The sequence below is a fragment of the Eptatretus burgeri genome, chromosome 11 (genome assembly GCF_056783735.1).
Source record: "Eptatretus burgeri isolate ZD-2024b chromosome 11, Ebu_testis_v1, whole genome shotgun sequence".
Lineage (NCBI taxonomy): Eukaryota > Metazoa > Chordata > Myxini > Myxiniformes > Myxinidae > Eptatretus > Eptatretus burgeri.
Genome location: NC_140971.1, coordinates 36,687,665 through 36,713,413, shown reverse-complemented (window position 1 = coordinate 36,713,413; position 25,749 = coordinate 36,687,665). Strand labels below are relative to the sequence as shown.

Sequence of the window (25,749 nt, the reverse complement as noted above, 5' to 3'; positions counted from 1 at the left end):
TCTCATCACCACAAACAAAGCAGACCGACATGTGATGAAAATATTCGATTATCGTCATAACAAACGAGACAGACCGACATGTGATGAAAATATTCAATTCTCATCACAAGCGAGACATCGATATGTGGTGAAAATTTTCAATTATCGTCACAACAAACGAGACACACCGACATTTGATGAAAATTGTCAATTATCGTCACAACAAATGAGACAGGCAGACACATGATGAAAATTTTCAATTCTCCTCACAACAAACGAGACAGACCGACATGTGATGAAAATATTCAATTCTCGTCACCACAAACGAGACAGATCGACACGTAATGAAAATTTTCAATTATCGTCACAACAAAGGAGACAGGCCCACATATGATGAAAATTTTCAATTCTTGTCACAACAAACGAGAAAGACCGACATTTGATGAAAATTTTCAATTCTCGTCGCCACAAACAAGGCAGACCGACATTTGATGAAAATATAAAATTTTCGTCAAACAAACAAGACAGACCGACACATGATGAAAATATTCAATTCTCATCACAACAAACAAGGCAGACCGACATATGATGAAAATTTTCAATTCTCGTTACGACAAACAAGGCAGACTGACATATGATGAAAATATTCAATTCTCATCACAACAAACAAGACAGACCAACATTTGATGAAAATTTTCAATTATCGTCACCGTAAACGTGACAGACCAACACTTGATGAAAATTTTCAATTCTCATGACCACAAACAAGACAGACCGACACTAAATGAAAATTTTCAATTCTCGTCACCAGAAACGAGACAGACCTACACTTGATGAAAATTTTCAATTCTCGTCACCAGAAACGAGACAGACCGACACTTGATGAAAATTTTCAATTCTCGTCACCAGAAACGAGACAGACCGACACTTAATGAAAATTTTCAAATTTCGTCACAACAAACGAGACAGACCTACATCAAGAAAATTTTCAATTCTCGTCACAACAAAGGAGACAGACCGACACTTGATGAAAATTTTCAATTCTCGTCACCAGAAACGAGACAGACCGACACTTGATGAAAATTTTCAAATTTCGTCACAACAAACTAGACAGACCGACACATGATGAAAATTTTCAATTCTCGTCACCAGAAACGAGACAGAACAACATTTGATGAAAATTTTTTAATTTTCGTCACAACAAACGAGACAGGCCGACATATAATGCAAATTTTCAATTCTCGTCACAACAAATGAGACAGAACGACATGTGATGAAAATTTTCAATTTTCGTCACCACTAACGTGACAGACCGACATTTGATGAAAATTTTCAATTCTCGTCACCACAAACAAAGCAGACCGACATGTGATGAAAATATTCAATTATCGTCACAACAAACGAGACAGACCGACATGTGATGAAAATATTCAATTCTCATCACAAGCGAGACATCGATATGTGGTGAAAATTTTCAATTATCGTCACAGCAAACGAGACGCACCGACATTTGATGAAAATTGTCAATTATCGTCACAACAAATGAGACAGGCAGACACATGATGAAAATTTTCAATTCTCCTCACAACAAACGAGACAGACCGACATGTGATGAAAATTTTCAATTATCGTCACAACAAACGAGACAGACCGACATATGATGAAAATATTCAATTATCGTCACAACAAACGAGACAGACCAACACATGATGAAAATTTCAATTTTCCTCACAACAAACGAGACAGGCCAACACTTAATGAAAATTTTCAATTCTTGTCACAACAAATGAGAAAGACCGACATTTGATGAAAATTTTCAATTCTCGTCACCACAAACGTGACAGACCGACACTTGATGAAAATTGTCAATTCTCATCACCACAAACAAGGCAGACCGACACTTGATGAAAATTTTCAATTCTCGTCACCAGAAACGAGACAGACCGACACTTGATGAAAATTTTCAATTCACGTCACCAGAAACGAGACAGACCGACACTTGATGAAAATTTTCAAATTTCGTCACAACAAACGAGACAGACCGACATCAAGAAAATTTTCAATTTTCGTCACAACAAACGAGACAGGCCGACATATAATGCAAATTTTCAATTCTCGTCACAACAAATGAGACAGTTCGACATGTGATGAAAATTTTCAATTTTCGTCACCACTAACATGACAGACCGACATTTGATGAAAATTTTCAATTCTCGTCACCACAAACAAAGCAGAACGACATGTGATGAAAATATTCAATTATCGTCACAACAAACGAGACAGACCGACATGTGATGAAAATATTCAATTCTCATCACAAGCGAGACAGATCGATATGTGGTGAAAATTTTCAATTATCGTCACAACAAACGAGACACACCGACATTTGATGAAAATTGTCAATTATCGTCACAACAAATGAGACAGGCAGACACATGATGAAAATTTTCAATTCTCCTCACAACAAACAAGGCAGACCGACATTTGATGAAAAATTTCAATTATCGTCACAACAAACGAGACAGACCAACATATGATGAAAATATTCAATTATCGTCACAACAAACGAGACAGACCGACACGTGATGAAAATTTTCAATTTTCGTCACAACAAACGAGACAGGCCAACACTTGATGAAAATTTTCAATTCTTGTCACAACAAACGAGAAAGACCGACATTTGATGAAAATTTTCAATTCTTGTCACCACAAACAAGGCAGACCGACATGTGATGAAAATATTCGATTATCGTCACAACAAACGAGACAGACCGACATCAAGAAAATTTTCAATTCTCGTCACAACAAACGAGACAGGCCGACATATAATGCAAATTTTCAATTCTCGTCACAACAAATGAGACAGACCGACATGTGATGAAAATTTTCAATTTTCGTCACCACTAACGTGACAGACCGACATTTGATGAAAATTTTCAATTCTCGTCACCACAAACAAAGCAGACCGACATGTGATGAAAATATTCGATTATCGTCATAACAAACGAGACAGACCGACATGTGATGAAAATATTCAATTCTCATCACAAGCGAGACATCGATATGTGGTGAAAATTTTCAATTATCGTCACAACAAACGAGACACACCGACATTTGATGAAAATTGTCAATTATCGTCACAACAAATGAGACAGGCAGACACATGATGAAAATTTTCAATTCTCCTCACAACAAACGAGACAGACCGACATGTGATGAAAATATTCAATTCTCGTCACCACAAACGAGACAGATCGACACGTAATGAAAATTTTCAATTATCGTCACAACAAAGGAGACAGGCCCACATTTGATGAAAATTTTCAATTCTTGTCACAACAAACGAGAAAGACCGACATTTGATGAAAATTTTCAATTCTCGTCGCCACAAACAAGGCAGACCGACAATTGATGAAAATATAAAATTTTCGTCAAACAAACAAGACAGACCGACACATGATGAAAATATTCAATTCTCATCACAACAAACAAGGCAGACCGACATATGATGAAAATTTTCAATTCTCGTTACGACAAACAAGGCAGACTGACATATGATGAAAATATTCAATTCTCGTCACAACAAACAAGACAGACCAACATTTGATGAAAATTTTCAATTATCGTCACCGTAAACGTGACAGACCAACACTTGATGAAAATTTTCAATTCTCATGACCACAAACAAGACAGACCGACAATAAATGAAAATTTTCAATTCTCGTCACCAGAAACGAGACAGACCTACACTTGATGAAAATTTTCAATTCTCGTCACCAGAAACGAGACAGACCGACACTTGATGAAAATTTTCAATTCTCGTCACCAGAAACGAGACAGACCGACACTTAATGAAAATTTTCAAATTTCGTCACAACAAACGAGACAGACCTACATCAAGAAAATTTTCAATTCTCGTCACAACAAAGGAGACAGACCGACACTTGATGAAAATTTTCAATTCTCGTCACCAGAAACGAGACAGACCGACACTTGATGAAAATTTTCAAATTTCGTCACAACAAACTAGACAGACCGACACATGATGAAAATTTTCAATTCTCGTCACCAGAAACGAGACAGAACAACATTTGATGAAAATTTTTTAATTTTCGTCACAACAAACGAGACAGGCCGACATATAATGCAAATTTTCAATTCTCGTCACAACAAATGAGACAGACCGACATGTGATGAAAATTTTCAATTTTCGTCACCACTAACGTGACAGACCGACATTTGATGAAAATTTTCAATTCTCGTCACCACAAACAAAGCAGACCGACATGTGATGAAAATATTTGATTATCGTCATAACAAACGAGACAGACCGACATGTGATGAAAATATTCAATTCTCATCACAAGCGAGACATCGATATGTGGTGAAAATTTTCAATTATCGTCACAACAAACGAGACACACCGACATTTGATGAAAATTGTCAATTATCGTCACAACAAATGAGACAGGCAGACACATGATGAAAATTTTCAATTCTCCTCACAACAAACGAGACAGACCGACATGTGATGAAAATTTTCAATTATCGTCACAACAAACGAGGCAGACCGACATATGATGAAAATATTCAATTATCGTCACAACAAACGAGACAGACCAACACATGATGAAAATTTCAATTTTCGTCACAACAAACGAGACAGGCCAACACTTAATGAAAATTTTCAATTCTTGTCACAACAAATGAGAAAGACCGACATTTGATGAAAATTTTCAATTCTCGTCACCACAAACGTGACAGACCGACACTTGATGAAAATTGTCAATTCTCATCACCACAAACAAGGCAGACCGACACTTGATGAAAATTTTCAATTCTCGTCACCAGAAACGAGACAGACCGACACTTTGATGAAAATTTTCAATTCTCGTCACCAGAAACGAGACAGACCGACACTTGATGAAAATTTTCAAATTTCGTCACAACAAACGAGACAGACCGACATCAAGAAAATTTTCAATTTTCGTCACAACAAACGAGACAGGCCGACATATAATGCAAATTTTCAATTCTCGTCACAACAAATGAGACAGACCGACATGTGATGAAAATTTTCAATTTTCGTCACCACTAACGTGACAGAGCGACATTTGATGAAAATTTTCAATTCTCGTCACCACAAACAAAGCAGAACGACATGTGATGAAAATATTCAATTATCGTCACAACAAACGAGACAGACCGACATGTGATGAAAATATTCAATTCTCATCACAAGCGAGACAGATCGATATGTGGTGAAAATTTTCAATTATCGTCACAACAAACGAGACACACCGACATTTGATGAAAATTGTCAATTATCGTCACAACAAATGAGACAGGCAGACACATGATGAAAATTTTCAATTCTCCTCACAACAAACAAGGCAGACCGACATTTGATGAAAAATTTCAATTATCGTCACAACAAACGAGACAGACCAACATATGATGAAAATATTCAATTATCGTCACAACAAACGAGACAGACCGACACGTGATGAAAATTTTCAATTTTCGTCACAACAAACGAGACAGGCCAACACTTGATGAAAATTTTCAATTCTTGTCACAACAAACGAGAAAGACCGACATTTGATGAAAATTTTCAATTCTTGTCACCACAAACAAGGCAGACCGACATGTGATGAAAATATTCGATTATCGTCACAACAAACGAGACAGACCGACATCAAGAAAATTTTCAATTCTCGTCACAACAAACGAGACAGGCCGACATATAATGCAAATTTTCAATTCTCGTCACAACAAATGAGACAGACCGACATGTGATGAAAATTTTCAATTTTCCTCACCACTAACGTGACAGACCGACATTTGATGAAAATTTTCAATTCTCGTCACCACAAACAAAGCAGACCGACATGTGATGAAAATATTCGATTATCGTCATAACAAACGAGACAGACCGACATGTGATGAAAATATTCAATTCTCATCACAAGGGAGACATCGATATGTGGTGAAAATTTTCAATTATCGTCACAACAAACGAGACACACCGACATTTGATGAAAATTGTCAATTATCGTCACAACAAATGAGACAGGCAGACACGTGATGAAAATTTTCAATTCTCCTCACAACAAACGAGACAGACCGACATGTGATGAAAATATTCAATTCTCGTCACCACAAACGAGACAGATCGACACGTAATGAAAATTTTCAATTATCGTCACAACAAAGGAGACAGGCCCACATATGATGAAAATTTTCAATTCTTGTCACAACAAACGAGAAAGACCGACATTTGATGAAAATTTTCAATTCTCGTCGCCACAAACAAGGCAGACCGACATTTGATGAAAATATAAAATTTTCGTCAAACAAACAAGACAGACCGATACATGATGAAAATATTCAATTCTCATCACAACAAACAAGGCAGACCGACATATGATGAAAATTTTCAATTCTCGTTACGACAAACAAGGCAGACTGACATATGATGAAAATATTCAATTCTCGTCACAACAAACAAGACAGACCAACACTTGATGAAAATTTTCAATTCTCATGACCACAAACAAGACAGACCGACACTAAATGAAAATTTTCAATTCTCGTCACCAGAAACGAGACAGACCTACACTTGATGAAAATTTTCAATTCTCGTCACCAGAAACGAGACAAACCGACACTTGATGAAAATTTTCAATTCTCGTCACCAGAAACGAGACAGACCGACACTTAATGAAAATTTTCAAATTTCGTCACAACAAACGAGACAGACCTACATCAAGAAAATTTTCAATTCTCATCACAACAAAGGAGACAGACCGACACTTGATGAAAATTTTCAATTCTCGTCACCAGAAACGAGACAGACCGACACTTGATGAAAATTTTCAAATTTCGTCACAACAAACGAGACAGACCAACACATGATGAAAATTTCAATTTTCGTCACAACAAACGAGACAGGCCAACACTTAATGAAAATTTTCAATTCTTGTCACAACAAATGAGAAAGACCGACATTTGATGAAAATTTTCAATTCTCGTCACCACAAACGTGACAGACCGACACTTGATGAAAATTGTCAATTCTCATCACCACAAACAAGGCAGACCGTCACTTGATGAAAATTTTCAATTCTCGTCACCAGAAACGAGACAGACCGACACTTGATGAAAATTTTCAATTCTCGTCACCAGAAACGAGACAGACCGACACTTGATGAAAATTTTCAAATTTCGTCACAACAAACGAGACAGACCGACATCAAGAAAATTTTCAATTTTCGTCACAACAAACGAGACAGGCCGACATATAATGCAAATTTTCAATTCTCGTCACAACAAATGAGACAGACCGACATGTGATGAAAATTTTCAATTTTCGTCACCACTAACGTGACAGACCGACATTTGATGAAAATTTTCAATTCTCGTCACCACAAACAAAGCAGAACGACATGTGATGAAAATATTCAATTATCGTCACAACAAACGAGACAGACCGACATGTGATGAAAATATTCAATTCTCATCACAAGCGAGACAGATCGATATGTGGTGAAAATTTTCAATTATCGTCACAACAAACGAGACACACCGACATTTGATGAAAATTGTCAATTATCGTCACAACAAATGAGACAGGCAGACACATGATGAAAATTTTCAATTCTCCTCACAACAAACAAGGCAGACCGACATTTGATGAAAAATTTCAATTATCGTCACAACAAACGAGACAGACCAACATATGATGAAAATATTCAATTATCGTCACAACAAACGAGACAGACCGACACTTAATGAAAATTTTCAATTCTCATCACAACAAACAAGGCAGACCGACATTTGATGAAAATTTTCAATTTTCGTCACAACAAACGAGACAGGCCAACACTTGATGAAAATTTTCAATTCTTGTCACAACAAACGAGAAAGACCGACATTTGATGAAAATTTTCAATTCTTGTCACCACAAACAAGGCAGACCGACATGTGATGAAAATATTCGATTATCGTCACAACAAACGAGACAGACCGACATCAAGAAAATTTTCAATTCTCGTCACAACAAACGAGACAGGCCGACATATAATGCAAATTTTCAATTCTCGTCACAACAAATGAGACAGACCGACATGTGATGAAAATTTTCAATTTTCCTCACCACTAACGTGACAGACCGACATTTGATGAAAATTTTCAATTCTCGTCACCACAAACAAAGCAGACCGACATGTGATGAAAATATTCGATTATCGTCATAACAAACGAGACAGACCGACATGTGATGAAAATATTCAATTCTCATCACAAGGGAGACATCGATATGTGGTGAAAATTTTCAATTATCGTCACAACAAACGAGACACACCGACATTTGATGAAAATTGTCAATTATCGTCACAACAAATGAGACAGGCAGACACATGATGAAAATTTTCAATTCTCCTCACAACAAACGAGACAGACCGACATGTGATGAAAATATTCAATTCTCGTCACCACAAACGAGACAGATCGACACGTAATGAAAATTTTCAATTATCGTCACAACAAAGGAGACAGGCCCACATATGATGAAAATTTTCAATTCTTGTCACAACAAACGAGAAAGACCGACATTTGATGAAAATTTTCAATTCTCGTCGCCACAAACAAGGCAGACCGACATTTGATGAAAATATAAAATTTTCGTCAAACAAACAAGACAGACCGACACATGATGAAAATATTCAATTCTCATCACAACAAACAAGGCAGACCGACATATGATGAAAATTTTCAATTCTCGTTACGACAAACAAGGCAGACTGACATATGATGAAAATATTCAATTCTCGTCACAACAAACAAGACAGACCAACATTTGATGAAAATTTTCAATTATCGTCACCGTAAACGTGACAGACCAACACTTGATGAAAATTTTCAATTCTCATGACCACAAACAAGACAGACCGACAATAAATGAAAATTTTCAATTCTCGTCACCAGAAACGAGACAGACCTACACTTGATGAAAATTTGCAATTCTCGTCACCAGAAACGAGACAGACCGACACTTGATGAAAATTTTCAATTCTCGTCACCAGAAACGAGACAGACCGACACTTAATGAAAATTTTCAAATTTCGTCACAACAAACGAGACAGACCTACATCAAGAAAATTTTCAATTCTCGTCACAACAAAGGAGACAGACCGACACTTGATGAAAATTTTCAATTCTCGTCACCAGAAACGAGAGAGACCGACACTTGATGAAAATTTTCAAATTTCGTCACAACAAACTAGACAGACCGACACATGATGAAAATTTTCAATTCTCGTCACCAGAAACGAGACAGAACAACATTTGATGAAAATTTTCAATTCTCGTCACAACAAACGAGACAGGCTGACATATAATGCAAATTTTCAATTCTCGTCACAACAAATGAGACAGACCGACATGTGATGAAAATTTTCAATTTTCGTCACCACTAACGTGACAGACCGACATTTGATGAAAATTTTCAATTCTCGTCACCACAAACAAAGCAGACCGACATGTGATGAAAATATTCAATTATCGTCACAACAAACGAGACAGACCGACATGTGATGAAAATATTCAATTCTCATCACAAGCGAGACATCGATATGTGGTGAAAATTTTCAATTATCGTCACAACAAACGAGACACACCGACATTTGATGAAAATTGTCAATTATCGTCACAACAAATGAGACAGGCAGACACATGATGAAAATTTTCAATTCTCCTCACAACAAACGAGACAGACTGACATGTGATGAAAATTTTCAATTATCGTCACAACAAACGAGACAGACCGACATATGATGAAAATATTCAATTTTCGTCACAACAAACGAGACAGGCCAACACTTAATGAAAATTTTCAATTCTTGTCACAACAAATGAGAAAGACCGACATTTGATGAAAATTTTCAATTCTCGTCACCACAAACAAGGCAGACCGACATTTGATGAAAATATAAAATTTTCGTCAAACAAACAAGAGAGACGGACACATGATGAAAATATTCAATTCTCATCACAACAAACAAGGCAGACCGACATTTGATGAAAATTTTCAATTCTCGTCACCACAAACGTGACAGACCGACACTTGATGAGAATTTTCAATTCTCATGACCACAAACAAGACAGAAAGACAAATGATGAAAATATTCAATTCTCGTCACCAGAAACGAGACAGACCTACACTTGATGAAAATTTTCAATTCTCGTCACCAGAAACGAGACAGACCGACACTTGATGAAAATTTTCAATTCTCGTCACCAGAAACGAGACAGACCGACACTTAATGAAAATTTTCAAATTTCGTCACAACAAACGAGACAGACCTACATCAAGAAAATTTTCAATTCTCGTCACAACAAAGGAGACAGACCGACACTTGATGAAAATTTTCAATTCTCGTCACCAGAAACGAGACAAACCGACACTTGATGAAAATTTTCAAATTTCGTCACAACAAACTAGACAGACCGACACATGATGAAAATTTTCAATTCTCGTCACCAGAAACGAGACAGAACAACATTTGATGAAAATTTTTTAATTTTCGTCACAACAAACGAGACAGGCCGACATATAATGCAAATTTTCAATTCTCGTCACAACAAATGAGACAGACCGACATGTGATGAAAATTTTCAATTTTCGTCACCACTAACGTGACAGACCGACATTTGATGAAAATTTTCAATTCTCGTCACCACAAACAAAGCAGACCGACATGTGATGAAAATATTCGATTATCGTCATAACAAACGAGACAGACCGACATGTGATGAAAATATTCAATTCTCATCACAAGCGAGACATCGATATGTGGTGAAAATTTTCAATTATCGTCACAACAAACGAGACACACCGACATTTGATGAAAATTGTCAATTCTCCTCACAACAAACGAGACAGACCGACATGTGATGAAAATTTTCAATTATCGTCACAACAAACGAGACAGACCGACATATGATGAAAATATTCAATTATCGTCACAACAAACGAGACAGACCAACACATGATGAAAATTTCAATTTTCGTCACAACAAACGAGACAGGCCAACACTTAATGAAAATTTTCAATTCTTGTCACAACAAATGAGAAAGACCGACATTTGATGAAAATTTTCAATTCTCGTCACCACAAACGTGACAGACCGACACTTGATGAAAATTGTCAATTCTCATCACCACAAACAAGGCAGACCGACACTTGATGAAAATTTTCAATTCTCGTCACCAGAAACGAGACAGACCGACACTTGATGAATATTTTCAATTCTCGTCACCAGAAACGAGACAGACCGACACTTGATGAAAATTTTCAAATTTCGTCACAACAAACGAGACAGACCGACATCAAGAAAATTTTCAATTTTCGTCACAACAAACGAGACAGGCCGACATATAATGCAAATTTTCAATTCTCGTCACAACAAATGAGACAGACCGACATGTGATGAAAATTTTCAATTTTCATCACCACTAACGTGACAGACCGACATTTGATGAAAATTTTCAATTCTCGTCACCACAAACAAAGCAGAACGACATGTGATGAAAATATTCAATTATCGTCACAACAAACGAGACAGACCGACATGTGATGAAAATATTCAATTTTCATCACAAGCGAGACAGATCGATATGTGGTGAAAATTTTCAATTATCGTCACAACAAACGAGACACACCGACATTTGATGAAAATTGTCAATTATCGTCACAACAAATGAGACAGGCAGACACATGATGAAAATTTTCAATTCTCCTCACAACAAACAAGGCAGACCGACATTTGATGAAAAATTTCAATTATCGTCACAACAAACGAGACAGACCAACATATGATGAAAATATTCAATTATCGTCACAACAAACGAGACAGACCGACACGTGATGAAAATTTTCAATTTTCGTCACAACAAACGAGACAGGCCAACACTTGATGAAAATTTTCAATTCTTGTCACAACAAACGAGAAAGACCGACATTTGATGAAAATTTTCAATTCTTGTCACCACAAACAAGGCAGACCGACATGTGATGAAAATATTCGATTATCGTCACAACAAACGAGACAGACCGACATCAAGAAAATTTTCAATTCTCGTCACAACAAACGAGACAGGCCGACATATAATGCAAATTTTCAATTCTCGTCACAACAAATGAGACAGACCGACATGTGATGAAAATTTTCAATTTTCCTCACCACTAACGTGACAGACCGACATTTGATGAAAATTTTCAATTCTCGTCACCACAAACAAAGCAGACCGACATGTGATGAAAATATTCGATTATCGTCATAACAAACGAGACAGACCGACATGTGATGAAAATATTCAATTCTCATCACAAGGGAGACATCGATATGTGGTGAAAATTTTCAATTATCGTCACAACAAACGAGACACACCGACATTTGATGAAAATTGTCAATTATCGTCACAACAAATGAGACAGGCAGACACGTGATGAAAATTTTCAATTCTCCTCACAACAAACGAGACAGACCGACATGTGATGAAAATATTCAATTCTCGTCACCACAAACGAGACAGATCGACACGTAATGAAAATTTTCAATTATCGTCACAACAAAGGAGACAGGCCCACATATGATGAAAATTTTCAATTCTTGTCACAACAAACGAGAAAGACCGACATTTGATGAAAATTTTCAATTCTCGTCGCCACAAACAAGGCAGACCGACATTTGATGAAAATATAAAATTTTCGTCAAACAAACAAGACAGACCGACACATGATGAAAATATTCAATTCTCATCACAACAAACAAGGCAGACCGACATATGATGAAAATTTTCAATTCTCGTTACGACAAACAAGGCAGACTGACATATGATGAAAATATTCAATTCTCGTCACAACAAACAAGACAGACCAACACTTGATGAAAATTTTCAATTCTCATGACCACAAACAAGACAGACCGACACTAAATGAAAATTTTCAATTCTCGTCACCAGAAACGAGACAGACCTACACTTGATGAAAATTTTCAATTCTCGTCACCAGAAACGAGACAGACCGACACTTGATGAAAATTTTCAATTCTCGTCACCAGAAACGAGACAGACCGACACTTAATGAAAATTTTCAAATTTCGTCACAACAAACGAGACAGACCTACATCAAGAAAATTTTCAATTCTCATCACAACAAAGGAGACAGACCGACACTTGATGAAAATTTTCAATTCTCGTCACCAGAAACGAGACAGACCGACACTTGATGAAAATTTTCAAATTTCGTCACAACAAACGAGACAGACCAACACATGATGAAAATTTCAATTTTCGTCACAACAAACGAGACAGGCCAACACTTAATGAAAATTTTCAATTCTTGTCACAACAAATGAGAAAGACCGACATTTGATGAAAATTTTCAATTCTCGTCACCACAAACGTGACAGACCGACACTTGATGAAAATTGTCAATTCTCATCACCACAAACAAGGCAGACCGTCACTTGATGAAAATTTTCAATTCTCGTCACCAGAAACGAGACAGACCGACACTTGATGAAAATTTTCAATTCTCGTCACCAGAAACGAGACAGACCGACACTTGATGAAAATTTTCAAATTTCGTCACAACAAACGAGACAGACCGACATCAAGAAAATTTTCAATTTTCGTCACAACAAACGAGACAGGCCGACATATAATGCAAATTTTCAATTCTCGTCACAACAAATGAGACAGACCGACATGTGATGAAAATTTTCAATTTTCGTCACCACTAACGTGACAGACCGACATTTGATGAAAATTTTCAATTCTCGTCACCACAAACAAAGCAGAACGACATGTGATGAAAATATTCAATTATCGTCACAACAAACGAGACAGACCGACATGTGATGAAAATATTCAATTCTCATCACAAGCGAGACAGATCGATATGTGGTGAAAATTTTCAATTATCGTCACAACAAACGAGACACACCGACATTTGATGAAAATTGTCAATTATCGTCACAACAAATGAGACAGGCAGACACATGATGAAAATTTTCAATTCTCCTCACAACAAACAAGGCAGACCGACATTTGATGAAAAATTTCAATTATCGTCACAACAAACGAGACAGACCAACATATGATGAAAATATTCAATTATCGTCACAACAAACGAGACAGACCGACACGTGATGAAAATTTTCAATTTTCGTCACAACAAACGAGACAGGCCAACACTTGATGAAAATTTTCAATTCTTGTCACAACAAACGAGAAAGACCGACATTTGATGAAAATTTTCAATTCTTGTCACCACAAACAAGGCAGACCGACATGTGATGAAAATATTCGATTATCGTCACAACAAACGAGACAGACCGACATCAAGAAAATTTTCAATTCTCGTCACAACAAACGAGACAGGCCGACATATAATGCAAATTTTCAATTCTCGTCACAACAAATGAGACAGACCGACATGTGATGAAAATTTTCAATTTTCCTCACCACTAACGTGACAGACCGACATTTGATGAAAATTTTCAATTCTCGTCACCACAAACAAAGCAGACCGACATGTGATGAAAATATTCGATTATCGTCATAACAAACGAGACAGACCGACATGTGATGAAAATATTCAATTCTCATCACAAGGGAGACATCGATATGTGGTGAAAATTTTCAATTATCGTCACAACAAACGAGACACACCGACATTTGATGAAAATTGTCAATTATCGTCACAACAAATGAGACAGGCAGACACATGATGAAAATTTTCAATTCTCCTCACAACAAACGAGACAGACCGACATGTGATGAAAATATTCAATTCTCGTCACCACAAACGAGACAGATCGACACGTAATGAAAATTTTCAATTATCGTCACAACAAAGGAGACAGGCCCACATATGATGAAAATTTTCAATTCTTGTCACAACAAACGAGAAAGACCGACATTTGATGAAAATTTTCAATTCTCGTCGCCACAAACAAGGCAGACCGACATTTGATGAAAATATAAAATTTTCGTCAAACAAACAAGACAGACCGACACATGATGAAAATATTCAATTCTCATCACAACAAACAAGGCAGACCGACATATGATGAAAATTTTCAATTCTCGTTACGACAAACAAGGCAGACTGACATATGATGAAAATATTCAATTCTCGTCACAACAAACAAGACAGACCAACATTTGATGAAAATTTTCAATTATCGTCACCGTAAACGTGACAGACCAACACTTGATGAAAATTTTCAATTCTCATGACCACAAACAAGACAGACCGACAATAAATGAAAATTTTCAATTCTCGTCACCAGAAACGAGACAGACCTACACTTGATGAAAATTTTCAATTCTCGTCACCAGAAACGAGACAGACCGACACTTGATGAAAATTTTCAATTCTTGTCACCAGAAACGAGACAGACCGACACTTAATGAAAATTTTCAAATTTCGTCACAACAAACGAGACAGACCTACATCAAGAAAATTTTCAATTCTCGTCACAACAAAGGAGACAGACCGACACTTGATGAAAATTTTCAATTCTCGTCACCAGAAACGAGAGAGACCGACACTTGATGAAAATTTTCAAATTTCGTCACAACAAACTAGACAGACCGACACATGATGAAAATTTTCAATTCTCGTCACCAGAAACGAGACAGAACAACATTTGATGAAAATTTTCAATTCTCGTCACAACAAACGAGACAGGCTGACATATAATGCAAATTTTCAATTCTCGTCACAACAAATGAGACAGACCGACATGTGATGAAAATTTTCAATTTTCGTCACCACTAACGTGACAGACCGACATTTGATGAAAATTTTCAATTCTCGTCACCACAAACAAAGCAGACCGACATGTGATGAAAATATTCAATTATCGTCACAACAAACGAGACAGACCGACATGTGATGAAAATATTCAATTCTCATCACAAGCGAGACAGACCGACATGTGATGAAAATATTCAATTCTCATCACAAGCGAGACATCGATATGTGGTGAAAATTTTCAATTATCGTCACAACAAACGAGACACACCGACATTTGATGAAAATTGTCAATTATCGTCACAACAAATGAGACAGGCAGACACATGATGAAAATTTTCAATTCTCCTCACAACAAACGAGACAGACCGACATGTGATGAAAATTTTCAATTATCGTCACAACAAACGAGACAGACCGACATATGATGAAAATATTCAATTTTCGTCACAACAAACGAGACAGGCCAACACTTAATGAAAATTTTCAATTCTTGTCACAACAAATGAGAAAGACCGACATTTGATGAAAATTTTCAATTCTCGTCACCACAAACAAGGCAGACCGACATTTGATGAAAATATAAAATTTTCGTCAAACAAACAAGAGAGACGGACACATGATGAAAATATTCAATTCTCATCACAACAAACAAGGCAGACCGACATTTGATGAAAATTTTCAATTCTCGTCACCACAAACGTGACAGACCGACACTTGATGAGAATTTTCAATTCTCATGACCACAAACAAGACAGAAAGACAAATGATGAAAATATTCAATTCTCGTCACCAGAAACGAGACAGACCTACACTTGATGAAAATTTTCAATTCTCGTCACCAGAAACGAGACAGACCGACACTTGATGAAAATTTTCAATTCTCGTCACCAGAAACGAGACAGACCGACACTTAATGAAAATTTTCAAATTTCGTCACAACAAACGAGACAGACCTACATCAAGAAAATTTTCAATTCTCGTCACAACAAAGGAGACAGACCGACACTTGATGAAAATTTTCAATTCTCGTCACCAGAAACGAGACAAACCGACACTTGATGAAAATTTTCAAATTTCGTCACAACAAACTAGACAGACCGACACATGATGAAAATTTTCAATTCTCGTCACCAGAAACGAGACAGAACAACATTTGATGAAAATTTTTTAATTTTCGTCACAACAAACGAGACAGGCCGACATATAATGCAAATTTTCAATTCTCGTCACAACAAATGAGACAGACCGACATGTGATGAAAATATTCAATTCTCATCACAAGGGAGACATCGATATGTGGTGAAAATTTTCAATTATCGTCACAACAAACGAGACACACCGACATTTGATGAAAATTGTCAATTATCGTCACAACAAATGAGACAGGCAGACACATGATGAAAATTTTCAATTCTCCTCACAACAAACGAGACAGACCGACATGTGATGAAAATATTCAATTCTCGTCACCACAAACGAGACAGATCGACACGTAATGAAAATTTTCAATTATCGTCACAACAAAGGAGACAGGCCCACATACGATGAAAATTTTCAATTCTTGTCACAACAAACGAGAAAGACCGACATTTGATGAAAATTTTCAATTCTCGTCGCCACAAACAAGGCAGACCGACATTTGATGAAAATATAAAATTTTCGTCAAACAAACAAGACAGACCGACACATGATGAAAATATTCAATTCTCATCACAACAAACAAGGCAGACCGACATATGATGAAAATTTTCAATTCTCGTTACAACAAACAAGGCAGACTGACATATGATGAAAATATTCAATTCTCGTCACAACAAACAAGACAGACCAACATTTGATGAAAATTTTCAATTATCGTCACCGTAAACGTGACAGACCAACACTTGATGAAAATTTTCAATTCTCATGACCACAAACAAGACAGACCGACAATAAATGAAAATTTTCAATTCTCGTCACCAGAAACGAGACAGACCTACACTTGATGAAAATTTTCAATTCTCGTCACCAGAAACGAGACAGACCGACACTTGATGAAAATTTTCAATTCTCGTCACCAGAAACGAGACAGACCGACACTTAATGAAAATTTTCAAATTTCGTCACAACAAACGAGACAGACCTACATCAAGAAAATTTTCAATTCTCGTCACAACAAAGGAGACAGACCGACACTTGATGAAAATTTTCAATTCTCGTCACCAGAAACGAGACAGACCGACACTTGATGAAAATTTTCAAATTTCGTCACAACAAACTAGACAGACCGACACATGATGAAAATTTTCAATTCTCGTCACCAGAAACGAGACAGAACAACATTTGATGAAAATTTTCAATTCTCGTCACAACAAACGAGACAGGCTGACATATAATGCAAATTTTCAATTCTCGTCACAACAAATGAGACAGACCGACATGTGATGAAAATTTTCAATTTTTGTCACCACTAACGTGACAGACCGACATGTGATGAAAATATTCAATTATCGTCACAACAAACGAGACAGACCGACATGTGATGAAAATATTCAATTCTCATCACAAGCGAGACATCGATATGTGGTGAAAATTTTCAATTATCGTCACAACAAATGAGAAAGACCGACATTTGATGAAAATTTCAATTTTCGTCACAACAAACGAGACAGGCCAACACTTAATGAAAATTTTCAATTCTCCTCACAACAAACGAGACAGACCGACATGTGATGAAAATTTTCAATTATCGTCACAACAAACGAGACAGACCGACATATGATGAAAATATTCAATTATCGTCACAACAAACGAGACAGACCAACACATGATGAAAATTTCAATTTTCGTCACAACAAACGAGACAGGCCAACACTTAATGAAAATTTTCAATTCTTGTCACAACAAATGAGAAAGACCGACATTTGATGAAAATTTTCAATTCTCGTCACCACAAACAAGGCAGACCGACATTTGATGAAAATATAAAATTTTCGTCAAACAAACAAGAGAGACGGACACATGATGAAAATATTCAATTCTCATCACAACAAACAAGGCAGACCGACATTTGATGAAAATTTTCAATTCTCGTCACAACAAACAAGACAGACCGACATTTGGTGAAAATTTTCAATTCTCGTTACCACAAACGTGACAGACCGACACTTGATGAAAATTGTCAATTCTCATCACCACAAACAAGGCAGACCGACACTTGATGAAAATTTTCAACTCTCGTCACCAGAAACGAGACAGACCAACACTTGATGAAAATTTTCAATTCTCGTCACCAGAAACGAGACAGACCGACACTTGATGAAAATTTTCAAATTTCGTCACAACAAACGAGACAGACCGACATCAAGAAAATTTTCAATTTTCGTCACAACAGACGAGACAGGCCGACATATAATGCAAATTTTCAATTCTCGTCACAACAAATGAGACAGACCGACATGTGATGAAAATTTTCAATTTTCGTCACCACTAACGTGACAGACCGACATTTGATGAAAATTTTCAATTCTCGTCACCACAAACAAAGCAGAACGACATGTGATGAAAATATTCAATTATCGTCACAACAAACGAGACAGACCGACATGTGATGAAAATATTCAATTCTCATCACAAGCGAGACATCGATATGTGGTGAAAATTTTCAATTATCGTCACAACAAACGAGACACACCGACATTTGATGAAAATTGTCAATTCTCCTCACAACAAACGAGACAGACCGACATGTGATGAAAATTTTCAATTATCGTGACAACAAACGAGACAGACCGACATATGATGAAAATATTCAATTATCGTCACAACAAACGAGACAGACCAACACATGATGAAAATTTCAATTTTCGTCACAACAAACGAGACAGGCCAACACTTAATGAAAATTTTCAATTCTTGTCACAACAAATGAGAAAGACCGACATTTGATGAAAATTTTCAATTCTCGTCACCACAAACGTGACAGACCGACACTTGATGAAAATTGTCAATTCTCATCACCACAAACAAGGCAGACCGACACTTGATGAAAATTTTCAATTCTCGTCACCAGAAACGAGACAGACCGACACTTGATGAATATTTTCAATTCTCGTCACCAGAAACGAGACAGACCGACACTTGATGAAAATTTTCAAATTTCGTCACAACAAACGAGACAGACCGACATCAAGAAAATTTTCAATTTTCGTCACAACAAACGAGACAGGCCGACATATAATGCAAATTTTCAATTCTCGTCACAACAAATGAGACAGACCGACATGTGATGAAAATTTTCAATTTTCATCACCACTAACGTGACAGACCGACATTTGATGAAAATTTTCAATTCTCGTCACCACAAACAAAGCAGAACGACATGTGATGAAAATATTCAATTATCGTCACAACAAACGAGACAGACCGACATGTGATGAAAATATTCAATTCTCATCACAAGCGAGACAGATCGATATGTGGTGAAAATTTTCAATTATCGTCACAACAAACAAGGCAGACCGACATTTGATGAAAAATTTCAATTATCGTCACAACAAACGAGACAGACCAACATATGATGAAAATATTCAATTATCGTCACAACAAACGAGACAGACCGACACGTGATGAAAATTTTCAATTTTCGTCACAACAAACGAGACAGGCCAACACTTGATGAAAATTTTCAATTCTTGTCACAACAAACGAGAAAGACCGACATTTGATGAAAATTTTCAATTCTTGTCACCACAAACAAGGCAGACCGACATGTGATGAAAATATTCGATTATCGTCACAACAAACGAGACAGACCGACATCAAGAAAATTTTCAATTCTCGTCACAACAAACGAGACAGGCCGACATATAATGCAAATTTTCAATTCTCGTCACAACAAATGAGACAGACCGACATGTGATGAAAATTTTCAATTTTCCTCACCACTAACGTGACAGACCGACATTTGATGAAAATTTTCAATTCTCGTCACCACAAACAAAGCAGACCGACATGTGATGAAAATATTCGATTATCGTCATAACAAACGAGACAGACCGACATGTGATGAAAATATTCAATTCTCATCACAAGGGAGACATCGATATGTGGTGAAAATTTTCAATTATCGTCACAACAAACGAGACACACCGACATTTGATGAAAATTGTCAATTATCGTCACAACAAATGAGACAGGCAGACACATGATGAAAATTTTCAATTCTCCTCACAACAAACGAGACAGACCGACATGTGATGAAAATATTCAATTCTCGTCACCACAAACGAGACAGATCGACACGTAATGAAAATTTTCAATTATCGTCACAACAAAGGAGACAGGCCCACATATGATGAAAATTTTCAATTCTTGTCACAACAAACGAGAAAGACCGACATTTGATGAAAATTTTCAATTCTCGTCGCCACAAACAAGGCAGACCGACATTTGATGAAAATATAAAATTTTCGTCAAACAAACAAGACAGACCGACACATGATGAAAATATTCAATTCTCGTCACAACAAACAAGACAGACCAACATTTGATGAAAATTTTCAATTATCGTCACCGTAAACGTGACAGACCAACACTTGATGAAAATTTTCAATTCTCATGACCACAAACAAGACAGACCGACAATAAATGAAAATTTTCAATTCTCGTCACCAGAAACGAGACAGACCTACACTTGATGAAAATTTTCAATTCTCGTCACCAGAAACGAGACAGACCGACACTTGATGAAAATTTTCAATTCTCGTCACCAGAAACGAGACAGACCGACACTTAATGAAAATTTTCAAATTTCGTCACAACAAACGAGACAGACCTACATCAAGAAAATTTTCAATTCTCGTCACAACAAAGGAGACAGACCGACACTTGATGAAAATTTTCAATTCTCGTCACCAGAAACGAGACAGACCGACACTTGATGAAAATTTTCAAATTTCGTCACAACAAACTAGACAGACCGACACATGATGAAAATTTTCAATTCTCGTCACCAGAAACGAGACAGAACAACATTTGATGAAAATTTTCAATTCTCGTCACAACAAACGAGACAGGCTGACATATAATGCAAATTTTCAATTCTCGTCACAACAAATGAGACAGACCGACATGTGATGAAAATTTTCAATTTTCGTCACCACTAACGTGACAGACCGACATTTGATGAAAATTTTCAATTCTCGTCACCACAAACAAAGCAGACCGACATGTGATGAAAATATTCAATTATCGTCACAACAAACGAGACAGACCGACATGTGATGAAAATATTCAATTATCGTCACAACAAACGAGACAGACCGACATATGATGAAAATATTCAATTCTCCTCACAACAAACGAGACAGACCGACATGTGATGAAAATTTTCAATTATCGTCACAACAAACGAGACAGACCGACATATGATGAAAATATTCAATTTTCGTCACAACAAACGAGACAGGCCAACATTTAATGAAAATTTTCAATTCTTGTCACAACAAATGAGAAAGACCGACATTTGATGAAAATTTTCAATTCTCGTCACCACAAACAAGGCAGACCGACATTTGATGAAAATATAAAATTTTCGTCAAACAAACAAGAGAGACGGACACATGATGAAAATATTCAATTCTCATCACAACAAACAAGGCAGACCGACATTTGATGAAAATTTTCAATTCTCGTCACAACAAACAAGACAGACCGACATTTGGTGAAAATTTTCAATTCTCGTCACCACAAACGTGACAGACCGACACTTGATGAAAATTGTCAATTCTCATCACCACAAACAAGGCAGACCGACACTTGATGAAAATTTTCAACTCTCGTCACCAGAAACGAGACAGACCGACATGTGATGAAAATATTCAATTCTCATCACAAGCGAGACAGATCGATATGTGGTGAAAATTTTCAATTATCGTCACAACAAACGAGACACACCGACATTTGATGAAAATTGTCAATTATCGTCACAACAAATGAGACAGGCAGACACATGATGAAAATTTTCAATTCTCCTCACAACAAACAAGGCAGACCGACATTTGATGAAAAATTTCAATTATCGTCACAACAAACGAGACAGACCAACATATGATGAAAATATTCAATTATCGTCACAACAAACGAGACAGACCGACACGTGATGAAAATTTTCAATTTTCGTCACAACAAACGAGACAGGCCAACACTTGATGAAAATTTTCAATTCTTGTCACAACAAATGAGAAAAACCGACATTTGATGAAAATTTTCAATTCTTGTCACCACAAACAAGGCAGACCGACATGTGATGAAAATATTCGATTATCGTCACAACAAACGAGACAGACCGACATCAAGAAAATTTTCAATTCTCGTCACAACAAACGAGACAGGCCGACATATAATGCAAATTTTCAATTCTCGTCACAACAAATGAGACAGACCGACATGTGACGAAAATTTTCAATTTTCCTCACCACTAACGTGACAGACCGACATTTGATGAAAATTTTCAATTCTCGTCACCACAAACAAAGCAGACCGACATGTGATGAAAATATTCGATTATCGTCATAACAAACGAGACAGACCGACATGTGATGAAAATATTCAATTCTCATCACAAGGGAGACATCGATATGTGGTGAAAATTTTCAATTATCGTCACAACAAACGAGACACACCGACATTTGATGAAAATTGTCAATTATCGTCACAACAAATGAGACAGGCAGACACATGATGAAAATTTTCAATTCTCCTCACAACAAACGAGACAGACCGACATGTGATGAAAATATTCAATTCTCGTCACCACAAACGAGACAGATCGACACGTAATGAAAATTTTCAATTATCGTCACAACAAAGGAGACAGGCCCACATACGATGAAAATTTTCAATTCTTGTCACAACAAACGAGAAAGACCGACATTTGATGAAAATTTTCAATTCTCGTCGCCACAAACAAGGCAGACCGACATTTGATGAAAATATAAAATTTTCGTCAAACAAACAAGACAGACCGACACATGATGAAAATATTCAATTCTCATCACAACAAACAAGGCAGACCGACATATGATGAAAATTTTCAATTCTCGTTACAACAAACAAGGCAGACTGACATATGATGAAAATATTCAATTCTCGTCACAACAAACAAGACAGACCAACATTTGATGAAAATTTTCAATTATCGTCACCGTAAACGTGACAGACCAACACTTGATGAAAATTTTCAATTCTCATGACCACAAACAAGACAGACCGACAATAAATGAAAATTTTCAATTCTCGTCACCAGAAACGAGACAGACCTACACTTGATGAAAATTTTCAATTCTCGTCACCAGAAACGAGACAGACCGACACTTGATGAAAATTTTCAATTCTCGTCACCAGAAACGAGACAGACCGACACTTAATGAAAATTTTCAAATTTCGTCACAACAAACGAGACAGACCTACATCAAGAAAATTTTCAATTCTCGTCACAACAAAGGAGACAGACCGACACTTGATGAAAATTTTCAAATTTCGTCACAACAAACTAGACAGACCGACACATGATGAAAATTTTCAATTCTCGTCACCAGAAACGAGACAGAACAACATTTGATGAAAATTTTCAATTCTCGTCACAACAAACGAGACAGGCTGACATATAATGCAAATTTTCAATTCTCGTCACAACAAATGAGACAGACCGACATGTGATGAAAATTTTCAATTTTTGTCACCACTAACGTGACAGACCGACATGTGATGAAAATATTCAATTATCGTCACAACAAACGAGACAGACCGACATGTGATGAAAATATTCAATTCTCATCACAAGCGAGACATCGATATGTGGTGAAAATTTTCAATTATCGTCACAACAAATGAGAAAGACCGACATTTGATGAAAATTTCAATTTTCGTCACAACAAACGAGACAGGCCAACACTTAATGAAAATTTTCAATTCTCCTCACAACAAACGAGACAGACCGACATGTGATGAAAATTTTCAATTATCGTCACAACAAACGAGACAGACCGACATATGATGAAAATATTCAATTATCGTCACAACAAACGAGACAGACCAACACATGATGAAAATTTCAATTTTCGTCACAACAAACGAGACAGGCCAACACTTAATGAAAATTTTCAATTCTTGTCACAACAAATGAGAAAGACCGACATTTGATGAAAATTTTCAATTCTCGTCACCACAAACAAGGCAGACCGACATTTGATGAAAATATAAAATTTTCGTCAAACAAACAAGAGAGACGGACACATGATGAAAATATTCAATTCTCATCACAACAAACAAGGCAGACCGACATTTGATGAAAATTTTCAATTCTCGTCACAACAAACAAGACAGACCGACATTTGGTGAAAATTTTCAATTCTCGTTACCACAAACGTGACAGACCGACACTTGATGAAAATTGTCAATTCTCATCACCACAAACAAGGCAGACCGACACTTGATGAAAATTTTCAACTCTCGTCACCAGAAACGAGACAGACCAACACTTGATGAAAATTTTCAATTCTCGTCACCAGAAACGAGACAGACCGACACGATGAAAATTTTCAAATTTCGTCACAACAAACGAGACAGACCGACATCAAGAAAATTTTCAATTTTCGTCACAACAGACGAGACAGGCCGACATATAATGCAAATTTTCAATTCTCGTCACAACAAATGAGACAGACCGACATGTGATGAAAATTTTCAATTTTCGTCACCACTAACGTGACAGACCGACATTTGATGAAAATTTTCAATTCTCGTCACCACAAACAAAGCAGAACGACATGTGATGAAAATATTCAATTATCGTCACAACAAACGAGACAGACCGACATGTGATGAAAATATTCAATTCTCATCACAAGCGAGACAGATCGATATGTGGTGAAAATTTTCAATTATCGTCACAACA

At 36.6% G+C, this 25,749-nt stretch overlaps 1 protein-coding gene across 1 annotated transcript in view; it reads right to left on the bottom strand.

Annotated features, from left to right (window-relative positions):
* Nucleotides 1–25,749, bottom strand: part of LOC147016877 (F-BAR domain only protein 2-like) — a 106,338-nt gene that overhangs the window by 19,633 nt on the left and 60,956 nt on the right. The window lies entirely within an intron of this gene.